The sequence below is a fragment of the Temnothorax longispinosus genome, chromosome 10 (assembly GCF_030848805.1).
Source record: "Temnothorax longispinosus isolate EJ_2023e chromosome 10, Tlon_JGU_v1, whole genome shotgun sequence".
Classification (NCBI taxonomy): Eukaryota; Metazoa; Arthropoda; class Insecta; order Hymenoptera; family Formicidae; genus Temnothorax; species Temnothorax longispinosus.
Window position 1 is genome coordinate 770,476 of NC_092367.1, and position 17,409 is coordinate 787,884.

General features: G+C 43.2%; 1 protein-coding gene across 9 annotated transcripts in view; it reads left to right on the forward strand.

The window, feature by feature from the left end:
- The window catches only part of LOC139820380 (protein turtle), a 265,980-nt gene that overhangs the window by 13,792 nt on the left and 234,779 nt on the right, over positions 1-17,409 (forward strand). For all 9 annotated transcript variants that reach the window (XM_071790578.1, XM_071790577.1, XM_071790585.1 and 6 more), the window contains exons 4-5: positions 1,878-2,257; positions 2,590-2,631. The gene's annotated coding sequence lies outside the window, so the exon portion shown is untranslated. The remainder of the gene's footprint in view (positions 1-1,877; positions 2,258-2,589; positions 2,632-17,409) is intronic.

A 17,409-nucleotide genomic window follows, 5' to 3' on the forward strand; every position in this document is an offset into this window, starting at 1 on the left:
AAGTATACTGGTATACACGACGCGCGACGTCTCACCTTGTTTACATTCGCGCGGCGAGATTCAAACTATTTCAAACCGACAAGCTCCGTGCGTCATTATCTCTTGAACGCGATAGATATTAGAAGTCTCTTAGATCGTCTCTTACAATTCGCGTTTCTTGTAATCCGCGAAATTAGTAAACTCCCGTAATTAACAACGAAAGTAATTATATCGAGGCGACAATTGTTTCTCGCAACGGATACATCTCACGAGATTAATTCGTGGTAGGAATCGGAGCAACAGGAAATAGAAATTATTATTTTTGATATCCACACAGTATAATTATTTCTCTAGCAATACTTGGAGCTAGATACTTTCGCTATTCATATGTTAATGGTAGGAATCGGAATGGGAAGTAGGAAGCGTGAAAGGAAAATGGGAATAATAAATTATTGATTTATTGCAATATTTACGGACAATAATTATTTTAACAGAAAAATATATTTTTGTTTCGCCAATAAGTGATTAACAAGAAAGACTTTATTTTTAGTCGACAACATTTGGCAGTGTCGTGACAATTCGACCATTGGTTTTGGTCGGATTAGTCGTCAAGACGTTTCGACCATGGATCTTGGTCGAATTATTCGATTAATTTAACTAAAACCAATGGTCGATTTGTTACGACACTGCCAAATGTTGTCGATTAAAAATAGAGTCTTTCTTGTTAATCACTTATTGGCGAAATAAAAATATACTTTTTTGTTATTATACACCGTTGACCTAAAAATCGGTCTCCGTCTTAGTATTATTCATCTTAAAATGTGTTATTGCGAAAAATATTACCACATGCCTCAGTGGTCGATTTGGCACGACGCCCTACACGGAATGAGGGAAGTTCCAGGTTCGAATCTTGGCTGAGATAATATTTTTCGTAATATAAATTTAATAATTTAATTTAATAAAAATGAGATGCTTATACATAAGTATCAAAGATTATATCAATTTAGAAAAGACCAAAACCTAATATGGTCGAAACGTCTTGACGATTAATCCGACCAAAACCAATGGTCGAATTTTCACGACACTGCCGAATGTTGTCGATTAAAAAATAGAGTCTTTCTTAATAATTATTTTTTTAACGATTCTTAAATTCGATTGCATCGTGCTTTTCCACAATTAACCCTCCGAGGCCACACCTCTTTTTTTAATACGCCCCGGCCACACTGGGTGGTCGACACCCAGACGAATTCAGTCTCATAATTCTAATTAATGTACACGTAAAAATTCATGCAACATCTTAAAGGTGTTGTTCAAAAATATGTATGATGCAGAATCTGAAATGTGTTCAATGAACAAAAATGTTGTAATTTTTGGTCGCGATAAGAAATATACGCCGAGACCTGGGTGGTCACCACCCATAAATAATTTTAAAATGTTTACCAAACATAACTGACATGACTTAAAGCCTTTCTACTGTACGGATCTTCGAGAGAGAGAGAGAGAGAGAGAGAGAGAGAGAGAGAGAGAGAGAGAGAGAGAGAGAGAGAGAGAGAGAGAGAGAGAGAGAGAGACTCAAACTCGGGATCTTAGGTGGAGGGACACTGATTATAAAGCCTATCTTAAAAATATCGAGCTTGAATTTCTGTCTGGGTGGCCGCCAGGCCTCGAAGGGTTAATGTTTTAAACAAAATGTAATTATACTTAATTGTTTCCGGATTAAAAGCACAAAGTAATACGCGACTCGTCAAATCAAGTGATTCAAAAGAACCGTGTTAGATTGATTTATTAATAATGTGAATGTTTCGCAGAATTTACTTTTTCACTCACATATTTCCGGACTTGTGTTATAATGCGAAATAATAATCTCTTTAACGAATGTGTATTATTTGTTTTTATAGATGTGCAACATCGCGGATGGCAATAACCTGGATGGCCGTACGATCTACGATAATTCTCTTCACTGTTTGAAATTCGTTCATTGCTAGATATCGCGAGTGCCGAATGGATTGCACGACCGTCGTTATTCGTCGTATTACTTCTCCATCGCCAGTATTATAGTAAAAAAGTACGCGTTTCGTACGTTTAACATTGAGAGTGCCGTATAATAAAGTGCCGTACGATTATCGTACTTTTTGATGATTATTGCTTACAATTGATCGCGCGCGTGTTTTCGCGAATGTATGTGTGAATGAGTGCCATGAAAAAATGCTACAATGGAGGAATCTGAGAGGAGGAGGAGGCCAAGGTGGCATCATGCAATGGCGGAACAACCCAAGGGGTATGTATTTTTACTTATTATTTATTCATTCTTTGTTATATTTGTGGAATCCATTGTTTGTTCTCGCGTTGCATGACGCCCTTTTATATTCTACAACAAAATTAAAATTAAAATTTGTTTTTTTTTATTAATACATGTTTTTTTGAAATGTTTAATAAAATAAAATTTAAAAACATTTATAAGATAAAGATTTTTTTGAAATATAATTTTATTACGAGATACCTAATTAAATAACTTTATTTTAAAAATAAGTTTAATGCACGAAATAATTATGTTCTGAAATATTAATTATTTTGAGTGCTGCTGTAATTTGAATATGTTTATATTTACAGATTAATATGTGTGTTACAATTCCGCTGCTGCGCATCGTACCGGTGAGTTAAATTATCTTTATATTTTAAGGTAATGGATCTCTCTGAAAGGGATTGCAAATAAATATATAACATCTCATTCGTCCATTACTTTGATGGATCGGCTAAGATAAATTAGTATCAATATCTTCTTTAATGACATCTGTATATCTGTATAATATACAAACACGAGACATATTTAATTTTGACGCTCTTAATGCACAAGAAATAATGAACGGTCAAGAATAAACGTTCTCTGTAATATTTTCCAACAAAAAGACGTTAATTTCCGAGTTGCTTAAGCGGCTTAGACGATGTAAATAACTTAAACCACTTAAGATAACTGTGATCCTCTTATCCCTTAGGCAATTTTCATATTTCCTTTATTATCTCCCGTGAGTGTTGTAACCCATCGCGCCAACCTGCAGTCGCAAATCATGGTGTCACACGTGCGATAAGGTGGCATATACGGCGATAACTATTCCCGTCGAGCGGTCCGCGAAAATGCGATCGTTTTTCTGTCGTTATTCGCGTCACGTCTCTTACAATTGCTTTTTTCGCCGTTCACACGAACATTGGTTAGCTCCAAAGTTTTCTTTACTTTTAACGTGGCAAGATCGGTGGAGTTGTGGCGGTTTCAGTATCTGCGATCACGCGCCTTTTGCATGGACCGTGTGGCTTGTATTAGCCCTCTCTCGCGGCGACCGGGACCGTTTAACCGGTAATCCGGCACGGAAGCAAATAAGTTAAAGTTCGCAAACTTGTCTCGTCGTGTAAACTTAAAGTACTTGGCCAAAACGTTTAGAGGAGACACAAGCGCGCGTGCCCGCACGCCGACGACGACGACGTTATACGATGGGAAAGTTTCCAAAGACGCCATTCTCGTATCTGGCTCTAGGCGTTTTCGACGATGTACCTCGTTCGCTTCCTACGTAAATAGGTAGTGCCTTGCCTCTGTTAAATTATCGCTAGTCAGAGCACCGTTTAAACGCGAGCGCGCGCGCGCGCGCCCACGCTTGTGACTCTAATTCGCCCTCGCGCAGATTCGGGGCTTACGCGGATTAAATGGATGCGCGCGGTATATTGTTTCGCGAACAAAGTTCGATAATGGTCGGCTGAAGTGTTGTTATTCGTTGCTAATAATTGCTACTCTCTTTCTTATCTATATAAATGTAAATTATATCTCTAAAAATACGTTCATTAAAAACTAAAAAAAATTTAATTTATCCTTAGTTGAAACGAAGATTGTATTATGCATTTTTACGTTTTGCTTTCGTGTATCTCTCATCTTTTTTGCGACATGTTCTAATGTAATAAATCGTTAAAAGTTAAAAAAGAGTTTTATAACAAGAATAAGTGAAATGACACTTCTCTCGTCCAATATTGCCAGCTTCTGAAAGTATGCATTATCACAAAGTTAAAGTCTAATATCCGAGATCGCACTCATAATATCAGCGTCGTGTCGTTAAATATTCTGACAGGGACGTTCGCGATATTTTCGTAATTTTTCCGTAGATGATCTCGTAATTTTTCCCAGACAATGTTCCGTTCGCTTCCCGGTTATCGCTATGAGAGAATGGAATTTGTTGCGGCAAATGGATATTTATGTGACGTACATCTACCGAGAGCTCGAACGGGTTTACGCGCCGTGACTGTCGAGGAAAAGAAGCGGGGACAATCTCATGCTCAATTTTCTAAATAGATCGAGTATAAAGTACATCATCCATCGCGTCAAAGCTTAGAGGGTTAGTGCATGCGGTGCGTAACGCCAGTTTCCCAATTGATTACTTTCTTCGTCAAACTGATACACCAGTGATTTAATACACTCATTCACCGCTACACTCGTATCATCAATTTTTATTTCGTCGGCAATTAATCTGAACACGCGTAAATTTCATACTTCCAACGACGACGGTATCAGGAAAATGCTATTACACTCCATCTTCAAAAATCGATTTCTTTAAGGGCCGGGTAGGTCGAGCGTGGTAATGGCGCTCTTGGTTTTAATCGTATCCATTAATCGTTATTTCTGCGGCTGAATATGCCGGTGCGCTCGCACTGCATTGGACGTTATTCCTTTACAACGAGGCGTTCCTTAATTTACTTAGTACTGCTCGCGACGGTTATACACCGGGAACAATTTTCGAGGAGCCTGCTTTTTCGGTGTTATTGCCGACAGATGCGTTCGAGGTATGGATTGAAATTTAATTTCCGTGTGTTCAGATTTGGATATCGAAGACGCAATTTTTAAATTAAATTGTTCCGACACTTCGTGAAATTATCTTTATATTTATTCGCGACGACGCAAATAAATGGTGTAAAGTACAATAAATTTTTTCATTTCTATAGAATTAAAAATTAAAAGTACAAAAATATTCTACCGGTTTCGGCCATTTTTGGATTCTCGAGCCGTGTCCGCTTTTGCTTCTCGAGTTTAATCTGTAAAAGGTGATAAGTATAAAAATGAGCAACCGTCTCGGTGCAGCGCGCTCGGCAGCGCGCTTGTACGCAGCATCGGCCGTTTGCCAGTGTTCGAAATCCAATTTCTTGCTAGCGGAAACCCCGGGAAACAATGCGTCCTCATTCTGCGCCGCTCCGATCCTGGAGTCCCTTCTTAATCTTTTAGTTCTCAGCCGTAAAGTGTCCGGCTATAACAAGTTACGGTCCTGGAAGTGGAGCGGCTGTGCGAGTATAGTGTATATAACAAGAACAGAACGCCATCCCTTCGTCTCACGACTTTCGTATTGGTTGCAACTTCGTGGAATGATACTTTGCAGTTCTTGCCAGCTCGAGGCATTCAGGGCGCGACATGGGGACGTCAAAAGATCACTATATAGAAACGTACGCGACATCGCGATAACGTTCCCGCGTGATACATCTTCAAAGCAGTTTTCGCGCATATTGTTATCGAAAATCGGCCAGATATTTCTCGGGACGCATATGGTAATTCGAGTAAATTTTCCAGGCGTATTATTGTCTCTACGAGGATGAACTGGGCGATACGACGTCGTAACGCAAATTCGATTCTTGATGTCGGAGCGCGCGATCTAGTAGAAACCCAAACACATCGTACTCGGCGACTCTCGGCAAACGTATCTCCTGCCCGAGATCCGTACTCCGAATGATATCGCGGGACGTGAAATCCGATTCTCAGTAGCCGCGACAACGGCGTTCTCGTCTGCGTATAGCGTGGCATATATAGGTACGTTAAGAGACTCTCCGGTTGCGAGAGCGAGAGGCTCGCTCGGCCGCTAGGAAGCCCGGGTACGCATCAAGGAGAGACGAGGCAGGTTGTAAGCGAGGTAAGGAACCGGCAGGTTGAGACCGGCACGGTTTCTCTTCATCTTCTCTCGCTGCTCTCGGCGCTCGCCGATGCTGGACGCCGCGCCGGTCGTACTCGCGGTATCCGAGTACCTACTCGAGTCGCGGTCCTTTAGCCTTGGACGGAAAGCATTGACCTCGACGTTCCACACCGAGGGCACAACCGGTCACGTGAACCATGGTCTACTACAAAATACTTGTTCTCTCTCTTTCCCTCTCTCTCTCTCTCTCCCTCTCTCTCTCCCTCTCTTTCTCTCCCCCCTCTCTCTTTCTCTCTCCCTCTCTCTCTCCCTCTCTTTCTCTCCCCCCTCTCTCTCTCTCTCTCTTTCTTTCTCTCCTCTTTCCTCTCTCCCTCTCTTCTCTTTCCCTTCTTTACACACACATACACATCCTGGAGGCTGGTGTAATTCTCCCTTCTCATTCTCTTCCGTCTGTCTTCCTCCTTCTGTCCCTCCTTTCGTCTGTCGTAATTTCTCTCGGACGTAGGTACACGCGTTGATTGTATATGCGCGATGTAAACGCTCTCGCTTATATAGAATTTGCATGAAACTTGAAAATACCGTCAAATTTTTATTATGCACTTCGTTTTCCTTTATCTTACGTATACTGTGCGCCACGGAAATTGTCGACCGATGATAGAAAAATGTCGATTTTTGACAGAGAAAATAATAATAAAAATATATATCAATACACACATTAATTACAATTTTAAGAAAGAGGTATCTATAACAAGACAATTTGAATATATTGTATTTAATAAAACTAAAAGTGATTTTTTTTAACGAGATATTTTCCTTTTAATACAATTGCGGTTGTACAATATCACTGAAATTGAGATAAGCACGCCTTCCATTTTTGCTCCAATTATCGTCGATTCGTTGCACTGCATCTTCGACAACCCGTCATGGAGCAATCGACGAACGAACCGTTCTTCTGAAACGTGCACAATCTGACTGCCGGGAGAAAAGAGGTTGAAATCCCGATATTATTCATAATGCAAACAGTAACAGTGCAATATAAAGTGCCCTCGAAGCGTACAATTCTATAATAATTTCAAAGGCCTACATCAATTCAAGTCCAACTAACTTGCATGAAAAATTGAAAAGTTTATTTACTGAAAATAATTAATTTTATTTTACGTGTCTGCGTTTATATTAAGTTTTACAATTTTTATTAATGTTACGTTTAATTTACCTAATTTATACGAAAAACTCACACAAGTTACACGTTTACAATATTCTCATATGTGCATGTTAACCTATTTATTTTTTCTTTACTATATATTTTTATTAGGACATTAAATTGCTAAATAAATCACACGACGTTGTAATCAATTGCTAGAAATTTTCATGAAGTCAAAGATTTATTCGCAAATATTCATTAGAGAGGTACACAATGCACAATTGACAATTTTCAGGGAACAATAGTGTTTGATATTCATTCCGTTTATCATGAATTGGGTAAAATGGGCATGCGGGGCGCCAGGGCCGTGCGCCCGTCAGTGGCGCGGCGAAAAAGCAATATTGATCTTATGCTAATTTTGCTACTGAGTTATGAAGGGTTCGTGCCGAATAGGATAATTTATTCTCCTGTTAATGCCAACTCGTACACGCTCCCGCGACCGTCGGGCGTGCGCATGGCGAGTATACAGCCGTGCTACCGGGAAAATCAGATTCGCGCCGTAAACCGGCTGGAATTCCGTCGCGGATTCACGTACGTCACGGTAACGTAACGTAAGCCCGGCGACGACGACGCCGACGTTACGCTCCGGCGGATCGAGGACTTTTCGCGTTGACGCGCCCTGTCGCAAAGGACATTCGCTCATTTCCTAGGACGGAGCCATACCGGAACTTTTGAACTCATACATTTATAATGGCAACTCCATTTTCGCCCTCGCCTCGGCCTTCGTGGACGCGCCATTTGTTACGCCGTCGCGACGTACGAGCGAAAACGCGCCTCTATCCGATATTTACAGCCTCTGAGTACATTGTCAAAACCAAATGGAAACGCATATGAAATGATTTGACTTATGGCAATTGTATCTAGGATCTAAAAATATGGTGTTTAACTGATTTTGGTTATTGGATACATAGGTTTATTCTGCATAACATTTACCAACAATTACTAAATCCAATTTTTTTATTAACTTTTTTCTTATCTATTTTTCTTATTCTTTTATTCTTCTACAACTAATACTGTTCTCTTTCTAATTTTTATATAAATTATAAGTGAAAAAATTATAAGTTCTGTAGTTTGCTTCCTATTCAATCCATTAAGCTCTTTTGTTAATTGGAGAATCATCCACATAATTATTATTAAAACTCGATAATTGAATCACAAGCAACTTTGCTAACTGATTTACGAGTTTCTTCTCGATTCGTGATGCAACGCGTGTCCGTCGCAGAAACAAAAAGAAACATTAACGAGCGCGGTCCCTCGGAACGACTGTCACAATGGTTGCCTTACTAATCCCATCGATCATTCGGCTGTCTTCGCTGTCCGCCGAATTGCTCTCACCGTAGACAGACTGCGATGTACGCAGAGTCTGAGACACACAATTCAAAGTTCCGCTCGATCGGATGTGTATACATACCATAGAGCAGCATTCGAGCGACCGCTGATTCGTATTTATGGGCCCCTAATTTCGCGCGACTCGACAGTTCGCGCCTTCGGTGGGTCCGAGTCGCATTATCGAGCTGTCGTCGGCCGCGAACGAAATAAAAAGCATCGTCGCGATGCTTTCTTGCAATAATATTGGCGTTGTCATCGAGCCGCGGTGACATGCACGTCGCAACAATAACGTTACATCGATGCGATGCACGCATCAGGTAGATAGAAAACCGCGACGCGAGTTTCGCCGCTCGTGGTTCTCAGGAATGCAGCGAATTTGTAAAATTATTAGGTAGCTTTGTTTGACGTAGAAGCGCTTCGTTGGCGCACTAACGACAGTAAAATATTTCATCGTAGACATTCGACATACGGTATATCGTAGCAACGCTGGAAATGTTTTGAGAATGTACCAGTATTTACAAACATGCCAGTAAACCACGTCGTATTTATTAAAGAATCACATGTGATTTTCTGAATAATATCTGACACGGTTCCATCACTTTCAAGCATTATTCTACATACCACTGACATGTTGTGGAAACCCAAGATTCGACCGCTCTCATAATATTATTCTGAGAATGATCCGCGGGCGTGATCCGTGCTCCGGAACCCGGCAGCTCAGCAGAGGAAGTCGAGCCGACAGCGGAGGAGCGCTCGGAGAGGCTAATCACGGGCGTTTTACCACCGTCGTCGCAGGAAGTATCAGCGCAGTTCAAGGCAGCCGTCGTTTGCCCGTGATTAGAGCCCGCTACGCGCTTGTGGACGTGAGATTTGCGGTTACTGGGATTTGTAGTACAAATACGACATGTGGACCCCGAATACGACCGGGGCTATATACGGTCATACGATCCATACGGCTGTACGACAGCTATAGCAGCGTATAACGACCGCTATAGCACGTACGATACGTCGGCGAACAGCGCGCGGGCAATGGGACCCTCGTTACAACTGTACAACTACTAAACTGCATTACTGCAGCTCGGGAATCTCGGCGTAACTTCGGCATAGCCCGGCAGGCCGGAACTATTTCCCCTGAGCGTTACCACGGTTTCCGTCGTTCTGCCGGACACAAGCGCGTTTCTGCGTTCCCGGTTCTCAAAGCGTTGGCGTCGTCGTCGTCGTCGTCGTCGTCGTCGCGATCGGCCACGGCTCTCTAGAAATCGATCTTGATTTCAGCGGCGCTATTAGATTGGATTACGTGCAATGCCGGGAAATGCAGCCAGCGCTCGCCAACTATTGATCATCTCCGGCGAACGTCGACGCAAGATGCTAGGCGACGTACAGATTGTTATTTTAACACTCTCGCGCGTTCTCTCGTACAAGACCCGCGAGAAACTTTCGGTAGTAGTTAAGGAAGATTAATGGCCAGACCGCGTTTATTTATCCGCTCTCGGACGAGGCGCGCGATACGCGTGTTAGATGATTGAACATTTCGAAGACCGATTGGATTAATCGATTATTGATTCCACCGTCTTAACGTTTCGTTAAAGATATTAGCAGCCTCGAGCATTTTCCTGATCTTTGCCGAAGAACAGAGCTCGACGTTGTCGTGGCACAGGTGCGCTTGGATGATGCATGCAAACAAAGTCTGATTTCAAATCCCTTCGCTCCGTTTCTATCCGAGATCCTCTGTGGCTATACTTCCGGTTGAGCTACGTAACTTTTTTTTTCTCTCTCTCTCTTTTTCTCGCTCTGGCTCTCGCAAAGCATTTTTAGAGAGCTTTACCTGCTGCAACATCGCCGGTTTTCTATTACGGAGCTGTTTCGAGATTGTTACAGCAGACGCCGGGGTTTGAGTACTGCTTGTTTGCTTATTCTTGCAAGGCAAACGTCGCTTCCCGACGGTACTAAGTACACGGCGTTTCTCAATATTCCTGTAAATAACAGGGACCGTGTAAGAAGAGAATACCTCTCGTTGTACAGCACATTGAGGGAACTGGACTTACCGTTTCTATTCTTGCCACTTGTTACGGTGAAATAAAACGCGAATAGGGTATAAGCCGCTCCTCCCTGAAGGGGGAGAGATCGCGATAAATTATGTAAATTTCGACTGGATATTTACGTACTTTCTGGCACGCTTTTAATGCGGCTCTCCCGAAGTTTCAGACCATGTAAAACGTTAAACGTTCCTCTTAAATCTGCGATGACGAAAAAAAAAAGAGAGAGAAGTGGAAGGAAGAGCGGAAGATAGAGAGGAGACGGTACCTAAAATTTCCATTAACGCTCGGCTGCACGACGACTGTAAATTATGACTGTAACGCGTAAGAGGAAAGGCGGTAACAAATGGTAAAATTATCCAGAAAATTAAGTTTTATAAAAGAGTCGGCGCTGCGCGACCGCGAAACGGCTTCTCGATTCGTGCCCGGATCGTAAACATGACCCGCTGCCATTAGACCCGCCGCGGTGCATCCCTCGCGAGTTCAACTAGTGTGAAATATTCTCCACTTTATTTAGATCCATTATCTATTTATGCGCTCTTCCACTTTGCCTATCACTTGCGCGCTTGCTTCTATCCAGGTTGGCGAAGCCTTACTGCGCCTTTCATCGGGACCGCGCGAAATACGTAGCAACCGATTCGCTCTGTTTATTTCCATTCATACCGTGTAAATGCTTGAATTAAATGAGATAAATGCATTAACGGCGAACCTCGATTAAAATTAACGTTATAAAGTTAGCGACGCGCTAAACGGGATCATCGGATAAACCGCATCGTAATATGAATCCACGCATGCCGTCGCAGTTAATTGCATTATACGAAGTCAGGATTTTCGTCTAGTTACGCGCGCGTGTTATGACGCTGCTAACCTTATCCCGTCGTCGATCTTCCCCGCATCGTAAACCCAATCCGTAACCATTAGATTAGAGCAGGATCCGTGAAATTTCGAGTTGACTTTGACGTCATGCGCAACGATGTACCTAAACTTCCGCGTTTAGAGATACGCGCTTATCCTAATATACCACTCACGTTGACGCACGCGAGCGTACGTGGATCTATGGATCTCTCGCAGGCGCCACGTTTGTATCGTACGGGATGCTTTGTAGTAGTGGTAGCCTAGATTTTTACGTGCGATAATGCTATACTTCAGTTACCAGACACAAGCGGAGAAAGATCTATCTCTCGGCTATATGTACATAGTCGTGATACATTTGTGCAAGACACGTTTTTTGGGGCGCTACCGATTTGATATCTGAGAAAGTCATCGCCATTTTTACGATATATGTTATTACAGGTATTAGATTATTTGCAAATTATAATTCGAATTCGTTCAAAATGCGCAAAATAGTAATTTCTCAGTAATATAAAAATATCAATTGTAACACGGAATAAAGTGTTCTCTAGATTCGTGCTGAAATGCAACTAGGCTGTAAGCCTTCTATACATAAATAATAATTGGACGCAGCTGCTATTAGTATTGCTTTTACATTAGATTGCAAATATGTTCCACAGATTGATAGATTGGAGAAAATCATGCTTTGAAAGGGGCTCAACTGCGTTTCCAAAATCTTGTTTATGTGACGGAGATTAACTATGATCATGGATAGATTGTACGAATGCCGTTAGAGATAGGCAGGATTTGTATCTGCATTCAGTAGATTTAATTGATCAGATTCACTTATGCGAGAGATATTATGCGGTCAGCGGCGCGGTGGATTTGCCTCTAAATCAAATTCCCTTTTGACGCTGTTGGCGAAATGCCTCGTTAATTAGTACGTATTCTCCCTGGGCCTTTTCATGCTCTGTTCGATTTTACCGTGAATGATTCGCAAGCGCGTGAACGAAACGTAGCGCAGCGGCAGCCTCGTTCGCATACCCCTTCGATGCCTCGAAGCAGAAAAGCTTGGGGCAATGAAATCGCTAATCTGACGATAAACACACATCCGGGCCGCCCGGAGTTCCGGTTGTTTGCGTAACAACAATAAACCCGCGAACGTAGCGCATCTGGCTGCGAAGATACGCGAGCTCGAATACGTCATTATTTACGTAGTTGGTGTAACAAATCTATTTTTTTTCCTGTTTTTCGCGGGATCGGAGGGACCAGTCGCATCGTATAAAACTAGGTGATTTTAAATGAAACGAGCGCGGTTGGTACGATAGCTTATCTCGCGCAAAATGCATGCAATATGCGATAGGATTGAAGGTCCGATCCGCGAAATGCCGTTTCAGTCGCGTTCACAATTTTCATATATTTCCGCCAAAACAGCATTTAAAAAGCAGATTAATTGCAGATAGATCCGTAAATTTGTGATTTATCACTTCGGCTATCAGAATCGGCGTTACCGTGAGATATTTGCTCGTAAAGAGAAACGGTGTCAATGTTAATCCGGAAATGCACGCTATGGTGAATTTAATAGATCCAAGCGATTGACTGATTACGTCGCTATCAGGTCGAAATTAACGAGGCCCTCTCCTGCATCAGGATACAGGTAAATATGCATGCGTCATAATGCATTTCGCGTATCATACGAATGGATAATTTTGGGCCGTGTGTCTATTAGTTATGGTAACTATTCGCGGGATTCCTAATCCAGTTCCGAGTTTGCCTTCGATCGAAGTCGCACGAACCGCAGTTGCGAAGAACGGGGCGTATAGATGAGTGGTGAGTCGCAGTTGGGACCAACTTTGAAATGCCATCTGTCCCACAAAGCGTTGTACCGCGCGCCCGACGACATTGCTTGCGGATTCGATGTCGCAGTTGAACGATCATCGAGAGATAACAGCAAGATCATTTTCCTGTACGCGTGCATGGCACATGAAATTCGAGCCCGTCGAAATTACTTTAGCTGCAGTTCCCGCCTACGATCAATGTAGAGTCTCGACGAGAGAGAGAGAGAGAGAGAGAGAGAGAGAGAGAGAAAGAGAGACACACCTTTTCCCGGCTGCGCGTTCGCCGAACAGGTTGAGAACAACAAGCGGCTCCAACAACGGAGATTGAAATTACAGAGTTTCTACCGTATCGGCTTTTTCATCTCGCGAATTACGTCGTGAAGTATCCGGGGAAACGAATCGAGATTAGTCGCGTTAAAAAAGTTGCGTCGCTCTCTCGAGAATCGCGCCGTTTCGAGGTCCGAGATAATCCATTTACAGTTTCTTTCGCATCGGGATTAATTCAAAGACGGCGCGCAATTGGGACACACGCGAAATAGCTTATGATTGCGAAACAAGTTTTAGACGCCAGATGACGAAAACGCGGAAAAGGGTGTCAGCTGAACGGAGAAAGCTGACGTGGAATGGCAAATAATGGCACGTTGTAGCGAATACGTTTAGCGATTAGAGGCGTATAGGGGTTGAATGAACAAAGAACATGCCTCGCGTCGAAGATGAACCTCGGCCGACGAAACTTGGCGTTGTTCGTTACGGCAGGTAAATTGCCATTATAAACGGGACAATGCACTGTCGTTGTGCACACGTGGCAGAAGTTCGTGATTTCATTTCGCAAATCGTTCCGTTACCGGCGCGGCGCTGCGCTCTTCGCTCGCTCGCTCGCACACGCGCGAGCGTCTCGGCTAAGTTTTCGATTTCGAGTTACCAAGCACGGTATTCACGGGTTATTACGCGCATAATATCGCGTGTCGCTGCTTAAGTAGCTCGCAGTTAACGACCCGCCGTTCCAATATCGCGGGAAATATTTTAAAAATTACGGACGTTGTCGGGGTGATTTATACCATTAATGATTATATTACTATTTATTAGTCCATTAGCTGCTATGTATATCTTATTGCTTTTCGCGTAGAAAGCTTTTTACACAGGAGGTATTCAATTGTATATTGCACACACTAAAAACTCATTACCGTTTTTTAATAGCTTTTCATCTCGCTTTTCATACTTTCTGATGGAAGTCTCGTCGTCAGCTCTAAAAGTGATGATCGTAATTAAGCCGAGAGCTGTATGCGTCGTATCGCAAAAATTATTGATAGACGTGGCGCGAAAAGTATCGTGTAAAATTCGTTCATTCTTTATTGGAATCAGCGTCGGACGCGCGTTGATTATGCGTAAATAAATGAAATGATCGCGTGCAGAATCGCAGGTGGAAACAATGGCGGGACGCGGCTTTCATGCGCCGTATGCGCCGAGCGCCGATATACGATATAAATTTCTACCGGACATTTTCGGAGTGTATAATTACAAAAGCCGGCCGTAATTACCGTGGGATATTTTTCAGTCACGCCTTCGGTTCTCCGGGCCGATCCGGTCGGAAATCAAATGAAATCGGCTGCGCCGCACCATCACCGCCACCGCACCATCACCGTCCTCTCCGCGACCCCGACGCATAACGATAGTCAATTCAATTTGAATCGCGGCCAAGCTCGACGGGACAGTTAATTACGTACGAATGACAGCTTCGCCCCGCGCGAATTTGCCGCGTCGATCCGTTCGAGCAGATCGCCATAGATTGGCTCCGCGCGTTCTTTCTCTTCCTTTTGTCCTAATCGCGCGCGATATAAAGAGACTCGGTCGATCAAAAAACTGCCGATTTGGATTTATCGTGGATTTCCTGCCCTGCCTTCCTTTCGCTTTCATTTGCCTGTTTCTCATTCGGTCTTGTTCCGTTGAGTGCTTGACACTCGAGCGGACACTCTTAACGCAGCGTCGCCGCAGTGACTCTGATGGCATTAATAAAGGCCAAAACGGACACCGCAATCTCTGCCCCTGGCAGTCTCGTTTCTCCCTTTCACTCTTCCTCAATCCGCTTTCTCCTTCTTCCCTCTCGCGTCTGTCTTTCTATATCCCTTAATCCTCTCTCTGTCGCTCCATTCGTCTCTCGCTCGCATACCCACGATGTCTCGCGCTCTCTCGATCTCGTCGGATCTCGTGAATGAAACGAAGGCGTGGCGCGCACGTTGATTCATAGTTTGACTGCGAAGCGCGACAGAATTCGTCTTCCCTCGACAACGGACCCCTCGACAATTCGTCCGCTCGATCATTTATTTATGTCCCCTTTCGTCGCGTCATTAACTCTCGTTAAAGGGCTGCCTCGCGAAAAGTAACGATCGCGTGTGAGCGATTGCTCTAGGAGCGCTCTTCGATTTTCTAATAAAGTTGTAAGTATCGTGTCTCGAAAACTCGATCTCCCGAGGTAGATTGATAGTCAATCTTTCGATATTGACGCTCGATGTTACGCGGTTTTATGCGGTGCCGCGAATGGCGCGCGCATCATTACGACAATTTTGTGACGGAGTGGATATCATCACAGTGGCACTCTTCAATATTACATTAATTGCGTTATATCTGCATTATCGCGGCCAGAGTTATTTGGCCGATTGCGCTCTCCGTTATCGAGTGAACGCGCGCCCTTAATGTTGTATGCGCACGCTAATAGAAACTGAATTGCGGGCATCGCGACGCGAACTGTAACAGCGACCAACGACCGACCGCAAATCTTTTCGTTCGTGTACGATCGATCGATTGTTACACACCGAAACTGTTCAGACGTGATTACATTTCGCTCAAATGGATGAAGCGGATTTGACAGAGATTATACGCGGCAGGTGCGCGAATATCGACGTTTCCATCATGATAACAAGGGGTTAGGGGGAGGGGGAGAAGCTCGTTCAGATATCGGAGATTATTGCGCCGGTCTTTGATAGTCGTTTGAATTTGTAATCGGTCCGGGCTCGCTTTTGATATCTCTCGAGTTCATTCAAGACGCACTGATCAACGCACACTCGCGCTCTCATTTTCGATTAAAGTAACCTTAGGCGAAAAGAAACGGGATTAACCTTTGGAAGATGATTATTGACATAGCGCGGAGAGAGATTAAAGATGAGGATTAATCCTTTTTAAACCCCCGTATACTGCTTGTTGGAGTCACTTTCAATTCTCCCCGGAGAAGAAAAGCGGGAGGGCAGTACAAGAGAGTAGCTCCGATCGCGGCTTGCTACTTCCTTTCTTCTCCGCATCAAATTCATCGGGCCGGCGATATGAATCGGCAGTATCTCGAAATAAATTAGATTCGGCGATACGTGGCAAAATACAACGAAATGTATATCACATCTGCGTCTGCGAACGGTGTGATATTATACGCGCATTGTTATGATAATTCAGCGAGAACTAAATGATAGAAGGTAACGAGGATAAAGTTACTGAACGCGCTGGAGAAGTTATTATCCGCGATTTTCATAAGCGATTGGACCGCTCGCGCATTTCCGTTGCCATTATCGCTGTCAGGATATACGATGTGGTGGCTAGTAATGAAGACGGATCGCTTTCTGCGAATCAAACGAGACGTGCGGTTCTCTTTTTCTTCCCGACACCGACGGGCGGCGGTGAAACTCGAGAGGGACTGGATGGTCGGCCTTTAATCAGGTTTTAATTGCTTTAATTCGCGAGATTGTGGTCTGCGATCGCTAGAGAACGTCTCGTGAGATAGAGAACGCGGCGTTGCACGAATTTCCGATTATAACAAAGCCTTAGATTTAAATCTCGTGAACTAAACGAGATCAAAAATATCATGATAAGCATAAGTAGATGTCGACACGAATGTCAACTGTATCAAGCAAGAATAATGGCATAAATTATATATTAATATGAGACTCTTCAACGTGAAGACTGACTTTTGAAGACTATAAATTAAAGATTGTTTTTGAGCTGAGTGTTATTCTCATAGAGATGAACCGTGAATATGATATCCATCGGCAAATAATATTGTTCTGTTTCTCTTTAACTATTTCATATTTGCATAGACGAGTCATTTCGTGACTTTAATATCGCGTACATCTGACGCTTTTGACAGGATTGCTTGTACCTATACGAAATATCGCTTTTCCAAAATAAAATGCAAGAATAGATACTTTGTATCTATCACCGTAAGAAACAAATGTTCCTAATAGCGTTTGAAAAGAACTTCCGCGAGCTTACATCTTTCCGTTGTA